Here is a 13695-nt window from a genome sequence, read left to right on the forward strand (position 1 = left end):
AAATTCACTCTGTTCAATCTGGTTGGCATTTCATGTCAGCACTTGACAATTTCTTGCTGTGGTTTAAAATGTATGCAGTTTAAAGGAAAAAGAAATTCACATGGTGATGGTTTAATTTGTCCTGATTCAAAGCTTCAGAACAAGAAAATCCGATTTACTGAATCCTGCTGCCTATCTTTTAACTTTCAAACAATATAGTGTGATGAAAGAAAGAAGCAGCAACCAAGGGGATTGCAATAAAGCCCATGCTTTTCCTGATTTGAGGTTCACCTGTCTAACAATTAAATTGATATTATTTTCCCCAAACGCTAGTTTAACATCGAATGATCTCATCATGTATTGACAGAGATGTCAAATATAATTTCAGAAATTTCATTGCTGTAAAAACATGAACTGCTTCCACATAAGGAAAATTCCCTCAGAACACTTCAGAATCAGCATCAGGTTTATTATCACTAACATACATTATGAAGTTTGTTGTTTTGCAGCAGTACAGTCATGACATTAAAATGATTATGAATCACTGTAAATTACATAAAAAAATAAATAATGCATTAGAGGAAATAACAATGCACTGTTCATGGACTTCATAAATCTGATGGAGGAGGAAAGAAGATGCTCTTCAAATATCGAGTGTGGGTCTTCAGGCTCCTGTACCTCCTTCCCAATGGTAGTAATAAGAAAAGGGCCTTTATGAGAGGCGTCGCCTTCTGAAGATGTCCATGATGGAGCTGGCTGAGTGATCGATCCCCTGGAGTCTCTTTCGATGCGGTATCATGGAACTTCCATACCAGGCAGTGATGCAACCAGCCAGAATGCTCTCAAAGCTCAGAGTTCAAAGTGCACTTATATCGAAGTATGCATACATTATACAATCTTGAAATGTCTCCTGACCAGCAGCCATGAAACAAAGGAACCCAAATTAATTTATTTTTAAAAGACTGTCAAACACCCAATGTGCAGAGAGAGAAAAAAACAAATCATGCAAAAAATAAACACAAGCTGATAACATTCTGAACTTTTCATTCAGCACAGAGCCAAGCAGCAAGCTGAACCAGTCATCTCTCACCTTGGGCTCCGACACCCTAACCCGGCGTCCAAGCATTGGGTTCAATGGCTGCAGTACACTCCGTGGCCGGAACCCTGCCACCTCGATTTGGCCTGTACCCGACCTTTCCAATTCGGCATGGGACTTAAATCATCGTCCAACATTGGGTTTATTTGGTTTGAACGGCTCTTAGGACTGGACCCCTTTACCTCAATTTGGCCTGCATCCGACCCTTCTGATTAGGCCTGGCACTTAAATCGTTCAAACCTCAGATTTTTTTGCTCTCGCAACAGGCCTGCTGCCTCACCTCGGTTCTGTCACATCAAATTGCCTCCAAGTCCAAAGAGAGGCTACAGACTATTGCTTGCAATGATCGTTTACTTGAAAATGAACGATTAACAAAGTACTTAGTTGCTTTCCTTGTTTCATTAGCCACAAGCCAGAAGTCACTGAGATTCACCAGCAGCACCGTACATCTACTGAAATTTACAGGTATCTTGGTGACACACCAAATCTCCTCAAAATCTTAATTAAGTATAGTCACTGGTGTGCCTTCTTCATGACTGCATCAATGTGTTGGGCCTAGGATAGATCATCTCAGATGTTGATCTCCAGGAACTGGAAACTGCTCAATCTTTCCACCACTGAACCCACAAGGACTGTTACGTGTTCTCCCAACTTCCCTTTCCTGAAGTCCATTATTGTTTCCTTGGTCTACCTGACATTGAATGTGAGGTTGTTGTTGTGACACCACTCAACCACCTTCTCTTTCACACTCCTGTGCATCGCCTCATTGTCATCTGAGATTCTGCTAATAACAGTGGTGTTATCTGCAAATTCACTGATGGCACTTGAGCTGTGCCAAGCCACACAATCATGAGTGTAAAGAGAGTAGAGCAGTGGGCTAGGAATGCATTCTTGAGGTGTAGCTGCATTAGATATCAACAAGGAGATGTTATTTCTGATCCATGTTGTCTGTGGTCTCCTGAGGATGTATTTGCAGATACAGAGGCCTAGGTTTTGAATCATATTGATTAGTCCTGAGGGGATGATGGTGCTGAATGTCACGCTGCATCAATAAACAGCGGTGTGATGTAGTTACTGCTGTAGTACAGGTGCTACAAAGCTGTGTGTGGTGAGCCAGTGAGATTGAATCCACTGTAGACATGTTGTGGAGGTAGGGAAATTGCAGCAGGTCTAGACAGGAGTTAGTTCTAGCCATGACTAGCCTCCCAACACACTAAATGTGAGTGCAACTGGGTGACATGTCTTTGAGGTTGCTCACCTTGCTATTCTGGGACACTGGTGCAATTGGTGCCCTTTTGAAGCAAGTGGAAAGTTAAACACGTCCCTGAACACTACAGCCAGTTTGCTAGCACAGTATTTCGGTACCTTGTCACGTACACCATCTGGCCTTATGCCTTGCAGGGAGTCACCCTGTTGAAGGACGTTGCGACATTGGCCTGTGAGACAGAGACCAGTGACTTGTTCAGAATTCTGCCTTGGCCCTGGAAATCTAGGTTCTGTTTCTTCTTTAACAGTGCATAGAAGAAAATCAATTTATTCTGGAGTAGAACATGATCATAATCATTTCCATCTTGTCGTACAGTTCCTTAAATTCATGTGTGCTTTACTTATCAGTAATTACATCTACACAAATGAAGTGTTTGCATCTCAGATGAATACCTAATTGCATAATTCCTTCTGCAATGTTCCTTTTGAATGATGATAGAGAGATTCACCCATATGTTCTGATGCCTGTGTCTAATCAGCACTCCCAGATGAATAAAATTTCAATAAATAATCAATAAGAATGATAAATTAAACAAGGCTTCTCTGAAGTGCAAAGAGGTGCTCCTGAAAGTATGGAGGAACTGTGATGTTAAAAATTATTTAATTTGTTAATAGAGTAGAAATACCTTTAATATAAAACAGGGTGAAGATTGGTTCAAAAAGGCACAAACAGAAAGAAATATACGAGACGTGAAGCATGCAAGTAATGTGGTAAATTGCAAGCCAAGTGAAAGAATGGTGCTTCACTGATAGAAGACAGGAGCCCCTGCACATGCACACACCAACACATGTGCTGAAAGCTATGGTGAAGACACAAGATTGCAAATGTAATTTGTTATTTCCAAATAATTTTAGTAACTTTAAATAGAAAAGGCTCAAATCAGGAAATCTCTTTCCTCTGAACTGTTAACGCTCACATTGAACTGATGCATCTGCTTGAGCTACTAAATGGTGTCATTTGATTATTTAGTGATGTTTGCAAATCTGTCAGCCAAAATCAAGATGTTCCTTCAGATTTTATATGCTAGGTGTATGCGGAATCTCTCCATCAGCAGAAATACCTCAAACCACAATGATCAAACCAGGGATTTTTCTTTTCTTTGTTGATGTCTTGCTACTTACCAGATGAATGAATGAATGAATGAAATTAATTTATATTGGTCAGTACAAACCATCCAAACCATCTTCAGTTTCTTCATTGTTACCTATGAGAGTTTCTAACCATCTACCGCTAACCTTTGGTGGCATCAATCCTGCTGCATCCATCATATATCCTGAGAACACCGTTGGTCAGAGACTTGGCTGGAACAGCCATACCAGTACAGAGGTTACAAGAGCATGTGTCCTTGGCCACTCCAACTGCAACGTGCATCACATACAAAATGTTCTATAATTACTTTCCTAGACTATTCTAACACCATTTTTCATGTGGGAGGAGACACTGGAATATCATAAGAAATTATGGAGAGAAATTAATGGTACAATGACAAAGACCCAGCAAAGTCTTCAAAGGATGCCTTGGAATTCTCAGGATACAAACAATTCCTGTGCAATTTTCCCTTTAAAATTCAACATAAACTGAAGATTAAATGAGTAAATTAAATTAAAAATAAGATGTGCTGTTGGGCATGAATCCTTGACATATGTATCCAACAGTACTCAATCAAGTTAGGACCTGACCAAGCCCTGGTACGTTGATAAAGCTTGCATAATATCAATTTCATATTGGTGGTAATTTCTATTGCTAGATCTCCACATTATAGATAGTTATCCTGTTGCAGCAATTCCTCCTGACCCTCCATCTCCAAGACACACATCAGGAAAGTAACAGAGTAATCCTATACGTAGCTTGAACAAGATTTACATGAGATAGACACCTTGACAAACCTCCATGTATACACGTCAACCGCCTAACCCTACCACATAGAAGAAATATGGAAGCACCACAACTAGTAAATTTCCTTGCAAATCAATCATTCTCCTTGCTGGCATGGAAAGTGTGTTTTTATTACGGGGGGGGGCGGGGAGAAGGTGCAAATCCTGGAACTTACAACTAAGCAGCTCTGCGGATAAACCTTCATCTGACGGATGACTTCAAATTCAGGAAACAGTTTACCATCAGCAATCATGAGTGTGTAATAAATAAAGTCCTGTCCATCTTATAAACTAAATGAAAATGCACAGAAGCACAAAACAATGACCAATCAATCCCACTAAAAGGTTAAAATGACAGAAATTCTGTTTGGTTTTGGTCACGTCAAGATGATCCCTAAATGCACCAAAGCTCCGAGTGGCAGATCCTTCTGATGAAACAGCGGAGATCTACTTTCTGGGTGGAAGATTGATCTGTTGTCCCACAGTGGCATTATCTGACAAAACTTGAATCTAGGTCAGTAAGTTTATGATGTTTGTGGATCAAATACGAACACAACAACCTGTTACCAATTGAATCACAACCAGGACGGAAATTAAAGAGAAGGTAATTGTGATTTTTGCCACCCCATACAAGATCACTGTTTATGAGGAGAATAAAAACGTACATCAAATTTTTCATTAGCTGTACAACACTGTGTATCAGAAAGTAGTTCTAACATGTTCTAATCTGTGTCTTAAGCCATTTGTAACAATAAATACTTATTACTTGAAAATCAGTAGGTTTATAGTTTACTATGAAGTAACATGAGAGGTTTCAGGTTAGCCAGGTGTTGTAGAGCCGATGTCTGTAGCACCTGCGTTCCCATGAGGAATATTAAACGACAAGGCAGGAGGTTGGTACAGCAAACAGATCAGCTGCCTTACAGTTCTCACAGGCTATGTTCAATGCCGACCTCCAGTCCAGTCTGCACCAAGTTTGCATTCTCTCTCTGACTATGTGGTCGTCCCTCGGCTGTCCTACTTCCTCCCACATTCCAAAGAAATAATGGTTGGGAGATGAACTGGCCTCTGCAAGTGTCGCATCTGAAGATGATGGGCATTTGAGAGAGAGGATGTTGCAAGGAGGAAAATCAGGGAATGGGATGACTCTCAGAGGATGCATCAGTATGACCTTCCAAGTGCAAGGAATAATGTAAGGAAAAATTTACAAACGAGAAAATCTGCAGATGCTGAAAGTTCAAGCAACACACACAAAATGCTAGTGGAACTCAGCAGGCCAAGGAACACCCGTTGAAAAAAGTACAGTTGACGTTTTGGACTGAGATGAGTTCCTCCAGCATTTTGTGTGTGTTACTAAGGGAAAAATTATATGGATTAATATTATGACTTCCACAAGCTCTGGATACTCCCATTGCAAAAGCCAGCTACAGACCTTTGAGATGTGATAACTGTTATAATGTACAAAGTACTCTAACAAAGTTATGCAACATAAGCTTTTTCAAGACCTATGAGATAATGAGCAAATAATTTGCTTTTATGGGATTCCAGGTGAGGTGTGTGCTTGGACAAAGGGGCAATGTCCCTATTCTTCAATATATTCCCACGGTACTCTTCACACCTACCCGAGACAAACAGGGCCTTTTGGTTTGCCATTTGGTGAGAGGGGTGGCATTTCTGACCAGGAAGCTCTCCCTCAGTACTGCACTAGACTGTCGAGTTAGAACGGACATTGGAAATATCCACTGAAAATATTGGAAGCACTAAAGCAAGCCAGCGAGAACCTATGGAAAGGGAAGCAGAGTTAAGATTTCGTATCCTTCTTATGAAAGGTTACAGATCTGAAATATTAGCTTACTCTTCCAGCAAATGTTGCCTAACCAGCCAGGTGTTTCCAGCACTTCCTGCTTTTATTTCAGATTCCCAGTTTTTGCAGTTATTTTGATGTCCATTAGAAATAACCAACCTTTAAAATAAGCAATGTAAAATAAAAAGAGTTCCGCACTGAAAGTGAAATGTTGCCGATTCTGGAGATCTGAAATGAAGCAGAAAATCCTGGAACCATTCAGCAGGTCTGCAAACATCCAGTTGGTCTGGAACCCTCCAAAGAGTGAGGCAGGAGATTATCACAGTGACTAAAGGCCATGGAGATATCAAAATCAGTTCTATTATAATTGATAAGTACCATGAAATGTGTTGCCTTGCAGCAACAGTACAGTGCAAAAGCCCAGGTTTTGAAGCTTGTTGATTAGTACTGAGGAGATGGTGGTGTTGAACACTGAGCTGTAATCAATAAACAGCAGCGTGGTGTAGGTATTGCTGTTGTGCAGGCTGTGCCATTGTGTTGAATAGACAGCAAGTGAGAATGTAGCCGTTGTAGAGCTATTGTGGTGGTAGGCAAATTGTAGTGGGCCTAGATCCTTGCTTAGGCCAGGGTTTGGATTCTACACACCAACCTCCCAAAGCACTTCATCACCCTAGATGTGAGGGCTACAGAGTGATAGTTATTGAGGAAGCTCACCTTGCTCTTCCTCTGGAATTACTGATGCGCTTTTGAAGCAGGTGGAAACCTCTGATTGCAGCAGTGAGTTACTGAGGATGTCCTTGATCTCTCCAGCCAGCTAGCAGAGTGCTACCATAATTGCTCTTCCTTACATCAGATGCAGCAGGAATAAATCTAAAGATGGGCAACATCAAATTAACAAGAATTAAACCACAATGTTTGGATGAGTTACATATTCCCCTCCTTAAAAAAACACACACACAAAGCTGAATATCATTTTGTATCTATGAGTTCTGAAATATATTTGATTTTTGGGCACTTGGAGGCACATAATAAAGTAGGACAAAGTCAGCGTGATTTCCTTAAGGGAAAGTCTTGCCTGAGCAAATCTGTTGGAATTCTTTGAAGAAATTACAGGCAGGATGGACAAAGGAGAATCACTTGATGGTGTGTACTTGGATTTTCAGAAGGCCTTTGACAAGGTGCCACATGTGAGGTTGCTTAACTACCTACTAGCCCATGGTATTAGAGGAAAGATATTAGCATGGATAAAGCAGTGGCAGATTGGCAGGAGGAAAAGAGTGGGAATAAAGGGAGCCTTTTCTGGTTGGCTGCCATTGACTAGTGATGTTCCACAGGGGTCTGTGTTGCGATTGCTTCTTTTTATGTTACATGTCTATGATTTGTATGACAGAATTGATGACTTTGTGATCAAGTTTGCAGACAATATGATGATAGGTGTAGGAGCAAGTAGTGTTGAGCAAGTAGGGAGGCTGCAGAAGGACTTGGGCAGATTTGGAGAGGAGGCAAAGAAGTAGCAGATAGGATACAGTATCGTGAAGCACAAGGTCATGCACTGCTAGAAGAAATAAAAGCATAGACTATTTACTAAACAGAGAAAACATTTAAAACTCTGAGGTGCAAAGTGACTTGGAAGTCCTTGTGCAAGGTTCCCTAAAGATTAATTTACAGGTTGAGTCGGTGGTGAGGAAGGCAAATGATTCAATGTTAGCATTCATTTTGAGAGGACTAGGATATAAAAGCCAAGATGTAATGTTGCTTTATAAGGCACTAGTAAGGACTCACTTGGAGTATTGTGAACAGTTTTGGGCCCTTATCTCAGAAATGTTAGATTGACATTGGAGGGAGTCAGAGGAGGTTCATGAAAATGATTCTGTGAATGAAAGGGTTACCATATAAGGACTGATTTATGGCTCTGGGCCTGTACTCACTGGAATCCTAAAGAATGAGGGGGGACCTCATTAAAACCTATTGAATGCTGAAAAGCCTTGATAGACTGGATGTGGAGAGGATGTTTCCTATGGTGGAAGAGTCAAGGTACAGACTCAGAATAGAGGAACATCATTTTTGAATAAAATGAAGAGGAATTTCTTCTGCCAGAAATCTGTGGAAATTGTTGCCACAGTTTTGGGGAGAAGATAGGAGATCAGGGCTAAGAAGGAAATGGTATGATAAAATGGCTGAACAGACTTGATGGGCCAAATGGCCTAATTCTATTCCTATATCATATAGTCTTTGTAGTCTATATTTTCAGGTCTTTGCCATCTGTTGCCCTGAGATCTAGGAAAATGAGTGATAGGAAATTCTACTAAGCTTAGTGTGACTGTCCTCCCTGGCCATAGCTTTGTGACCAAACTTGGGAGCAAAAGAGATCAAACAGAGCATTTCCCTCTCTTCTCCTGATCTGTTGCTGGCTGATGGTGCTCAAATGACTAACGTTCATTACCCTGAAATTTCTTCTTTAATTGCTTCACTATGAAGTGAGAGCTCAATCTTCCAACATGCTCTTGGGTCTGAGATCTCTTTCTTGTGATGAGAAAAAAACTTGCCCTCTATTTGCTCCTTATGACCTCTTTTCTTAACGGGAAAAATGTGCAGGCATATTCAATGGTGCTTTGAAAATGGAAAGGCTGGAATTTGGAACCACTGCACTGGACTGCCCAGCAATATCCATTATACAACTCAATGTCAGTTTTATTATCATTTTTAGTAGGTGAAACTAATTTAATTTCTCTCTTGGTGGAAGTGCAGTACTTTAAAAGGGATTTGCATTAAAATATCAATATTAATACTGTAATTATCACATTTTAACTTCCAAATTAATTAACATACCAGCTAATTGTATATTAACAAAATTACACCACGCTGTGATTGCTGGTATTTTACACCTCATTATTTTTCAGCACTTTATGCCAAGATCCAAAAGGTTCCTTTATTACTGTCACTCTCCATCCAGCTGCAGTACTTGAGCTAGCAAAGTTGCTCTCATGTCCCGGTTAATTTGTGTTAATCATATGCTAAGTTGAAGCTGCTGGGCACTTGTAAGATTGCAGAAGATTAACCTATGAAGTCTCGAGCAAAAGTAAAATGCTGTTGGTCGGTACTCGACAGTGAGAGAAGTGCTCATATCCCCGGGATTGCGAATATTATTGTAATTATTGTCACATAACAAGGTACAGTGTCTTGCATACTGTGCATTCAAAACAAATTGCTACACAGTGCAAGAAGAATAAGGTAAAACAAGAACCATACACTATAAGGTATAGGAGCAGAATTATGCAATTTGGCCCATTGAGTCTGCTTCACCATTTCATCATGGCTGATCCATTTTTCCTCTCAGCTCCAAATTTCTGCCTTCTCCCGTATCCCTTAATGCCCCGATCAATCAAGAATCTATCAAATTTCTGCCTTAGATGCATAAAGATTTTGCCTCCACAGTTACCCATGGCAATAAATTCCACAGATTCACTACTCTCTGGCTAAAGAAATTCCTCCTCGTCTCTGTTCTGAAAGGACATCCCTCTATTCTATGTCCTCTGGTCTTAGACGCTCCCACATAGGAAACATCCTCCCCACATCCACTCTATCAAGTCCTTTCACCTTTTGATGGGTCATGCCTCGTTCTTCTGAATTCTAGTGAACAAAGCAGAATAAAGTACAATAATTGCAGAGGAAGTGCAGAGCAGGTAAACACTAAAGTGCAAGATCGTAACAGGGTAGATTGTGAGGTGGAGTCCATCTTATCATACAAGATGTGTACAAAGAACCCAGGTCATCTTTAGGGAGTAGTGTCATTTAAGGAAGTGGTCATTATCAAGGACCTCCAGCACTTTTCTCACTGTTACCATCAGGTGGGAGGTGCAGAAGCCTGAAGGCACACACTCAGTGATTCAGGAACAGCTTCTTCCCCTCTGCCATCCGATTCCTAATTGGACATTGAAGCTTTGGACACTATCTCACTTTTTTAAAAAAAACAGTATTCCAGTTTTTGTACTTTTTTAAAAATTCTATTCAATGTATGTGATTGATTTACTTGTTTATTTATTTTTTATTATTATTATTTTTCTCTCTCTGCTAGATCATGTATTGCATTGAACTGCTGCTGCTGAGTTAACAGTGTTACGTACTCCGTAACTGGGTTACTTACCAGCAAAGATAGAGAGGTCCGTTGAAGTCTGATGGTACTATTTTTAACGGTATTTATTGATGAAAATTCACAAAAATAATATCAATGCAAACATACAGATAATATACATCGTCAATACTAAATCTAAAAGCGCAGGTATAATAATAAGCAATAAGAAATAGCTCTATCGTTGTCTAGGGGATAATGTATTGTCCGATGGAAATATAAAAGTCACTTTAGTTCATTCAAGCTGCAGGCTGCAGCCTTTGGTTGGAGTCAAGAGAGAGAGTTTAAACTTGCCCATTCCTTTTATGATGTCAATCCTTCGAGAGTCGGTGGGGGCTGATTTCTCCTTTGGGTTAGCTAAAGCCATTCTTCCGTGGCAAGACCCACCAATTCCGAGGCAAATGGAAAAGGACGTACGTGGGCTTTTCCACCGGCTTTCGCTATTACGCTGTTACAGGAGTTCTAGCGTTTCTCCTGGTGCGTCTAAAGGGGCTGTTCCCCAGACCCTCTTTTATCCCCACTCACGGGGTCTCAGATGTCACTCAGGGTGGAATGATGCCATCCCCCAACCAGCCCACATTGCCTGAGGGCTTCCACAAAGCACAGTACTCAATACACAATTCCGTCTACAAGAGACAATGACATTTTCTGTGGCTTTGTATCGCTGGGGGCCAGGACATTCCAAACGTCTCTCTCTCATTTCCTGCGTCTCCTGCCTTGACTTAATAGCGATCTTGCAATTCTCAAAAAGGAGCGGGGCACAGGCATAACAACAGATTTCAGGTCACATGCCAGTGATAATAAACCTGATTCTGAATCAATGAAATACCACACCCAACAAGGCAGACCAACAACCAAATTGTAAAAGACATCAAAGAGAGCAAACACAAAAGAAAAATAAATAAATAATAATAGTAAATAAGCAATAAATTTCAAGAACGTGAGATGAAGAGTCCTTGAAAGTGAGTCCATAGATTGTGGAAACAGTTCAGTGATGGGGCAAATGAAGTTGAATGAAGTCATCCTCACCAGTTCAAGAGTCTAATGGCTGAGGGGTAATAACTGTTCCTGAACTTGGTGGTGTGGGTCCTGAGGCTCCTGTACCTTTTTCTTGATGGCAGCAGTAAGAAGAGAGCATGACCTGGTTGGTGGTGGTCCTTAATGATTGATGCTGTTTTCCTGCAATAACGTTTCATGTAGATGTGCTCAATGGTGGGGACGGCTTTACTTGTGATGGACTGGGCCACATCCTCTACTTTTTGTAGGATTTTCCATTCAAGGGCATTGGTGTTCCATATCAGTCAATATATTCTCCACTACACATCTTTAGAAGTTTGTCAAAGTTTTAGATGTCATGCCAAATCTTCAAAAACTCCTCGTGGGGTAGAGGCGCTGCAGTGTTTTCTTTGTAATTGCACTTATGTGCTGGTCCCAGGACAGGTCCTCTGAAATAACATCGGTTGCTGACCCTCTCCTGCAAGAAGTATAGACAGAGCCCACAGAGGGGGAGAGTGGATTCTCAGGCATGCTGACCTACGTCCACAACTCTCTGCAGTTTATTGTGGTCACTTGCAGGGCAGTTGCCATGCCAATATAGGATGTGTTCTATGATGCACCAATAAAAGTTGGCAAAGGTTGACAAGGTCATTCCAAATCTCTTTAGCCTCCGTTATATTGCACTGATCAAAAAGACAGAGTGTGAGAGGCTGAACCAGGTTCACAGCCTAACGACAGGTAAATATGAAGGCAAACTACAGATACTATAGAGAGAGTGCAGAGGATGTTGCCTGGATTGGAGGGTGTAACTTATGAGAATAGGTTGAGTGAACTTAGCCTTTTCTCCTTGAAGTGATGGAGGATGAGAGGTGACCTGACAGAGGAATATAAGATGATGAGCTGTTTGCCCGTGTGTATAGCCAGAGACTTTTTCCCAGGGCTGAAATGGCTAACACAAGGGGGCATATTTTTAAGGTGCTTGGAAATAGGTACCAAGGGGATGACAGGGGTAAGTTTTTCACACACATAGTAGTGGGTGCGTGGGATGCACTGACAGCGGCGGCAGTGGAAGTGGATACAATAGGATCTTTTAAGAGCCTCTTAGATAGGTACATGGAGCTTAGAAACATAGAGGGCTATGTGGTAGGGAAACTCTAGGCAGTTTCTAGAATAGGTTGCATGGTCAGAACAACGTTGTGGGTTGAAGGACCTGTAATGTGCTGTAGATTCCTATGTTCTATGTTCAAACACAAGAGGCTGCAGAAGGTGGAATCTAGAAAAAAGATCAGAGGAACTTAATGAGTAATGGTGGCATCTAAGAAGGGAAATGGACACTTGATATTATGGGTCAAGACCCTTCATCTGCAAATATCTACACTCCCTCCATAAATTTAAAAGGTGAGTATTAAAAATATATTTTCAGTTGATCTGCATAATAAAAAAATTATTGGGTATTTTCCAGACAGTTAAATGCTGGACCTGGGATCAAAAGTCAAAAGAAACAAAACAATATTTATTCTTCATTTGGCCTTACTGTGAATCCTGCTGCCATGCAAAGTAAGATGCTTGACATGAACAAAATAAAATTTGACAAACATTATGACTAATTTATTCATTTTACATGTAGTCCAATGAGAGGGGCAGTGACCTGGACTCATTTCCCAGCAAAGATCCCTTTCTGCCTGCTCCCTCACAGAGATTCTGCTCTTGTTAGCCCTTCATATTTGCTTCTGTCATTCTGTCAATCCAGTCAAAGCGAGATTAGGATGTTTGTCCAATAAACTTAAAATCAATTTCACAATCTCTTAAAAAAAATGATCACAATTGGGTATTACAGTGGTGATTATATTTTCGGAGTATTACTATACTGAGTTAATGATTTGGGTTATGCTGGTTGGTTCAAAATCCAAATGGTTGAAAAAAAGTAATTATTCTTCAACCTGGTGACTTGGGATTTCAGGCTTCTGTACTTCCTGCCTAACAGTAACTGTGTGAAGATCTCATGACCCAGCAAAAACATAGTTCTGACCCTCTAATTTATAGCCAAGCTAATTGCCTCTAATTTATCAATACAACTATGTAACCGGTAAAGTGCTTACCCTTTCCTAAGTTCTTCCTTGGCCACAATGAATGCACAGCTGAAGATACCAAATGCAGGAGCAGAGTTGAAGCTGACATTATCTTTCTGGAGCTCAACACTCCAACTGACGTGTTCGCGCAAATGTGTACCCAGTCGGCCAAAGGAAGGAATCTTAAGCAGTGCTATTTAAAGAATTTGCCAACCGCAACCATCTGGTGCTTTCTAGAGTATTGCAGTTCTCAAGGTTAATAGCACACAATGTGTAAACACCAGAGGATATGTTGCTAGATCTGATGTTTCTGCTCAAACCATTTGGCTGGAGAGATGTTTGTACTAATGGGCATTTCCCTTGGATCATAACAGGAGAGCAAGAACAAATAGAAAACACACAGACTGGGACACTGTCAGAAGAGAAGACCATTTCCACCAGTTCACACTGAATTCAATTCTTCCACTTGAATCTCACTGAG

The 13695-nt window shown here is 40.8% G+C and overlaps 1 long non-coding RNA gene across 2 annotated transcripts; it reads right to left on the minus strand.

Moving 5' to 3' along the window:
• Positions 1-427: 427 nt before the first annotated feature.
• LOC132398426 (uncharacterized) lies at positions 428-13383 on the minus strand. Of its 2 annotated transcripts, XR_009513655.1 has the most exons (3): positions 13245-13383; positions 6735-6890; positions 428-5997 (listed from the first exon to the last, which is right to left on the minus strand). It is a non-coding gene; the product is annotated as an uncharacterized LOC132398426 (long non-coding RNA). The 2 variants fall into 2 exon arrangements; XR_009513654.1 differs by having other exon boundaries at positions 428-6890.
• Positions 13384-13695: the final 312 nt, after the last annotated feature.

The sequence above is a fragment of the Hypanus sabinus genome, chromosome 8 (assembly GCF_030144855.1).
Source record: "Hypanus sabinus isolate sHypSab1 chromosome 8, sHypSab1.hap1, whole genome shotgun sequence".
Classification (NCBI taxonomy): domain Eukaryota; kingdom Metazoa; phylum Chordata; class Chondrichthyes; order Myliobatiformes; family Dasyatidae; genus Hypanus; species Hypanus sabinus.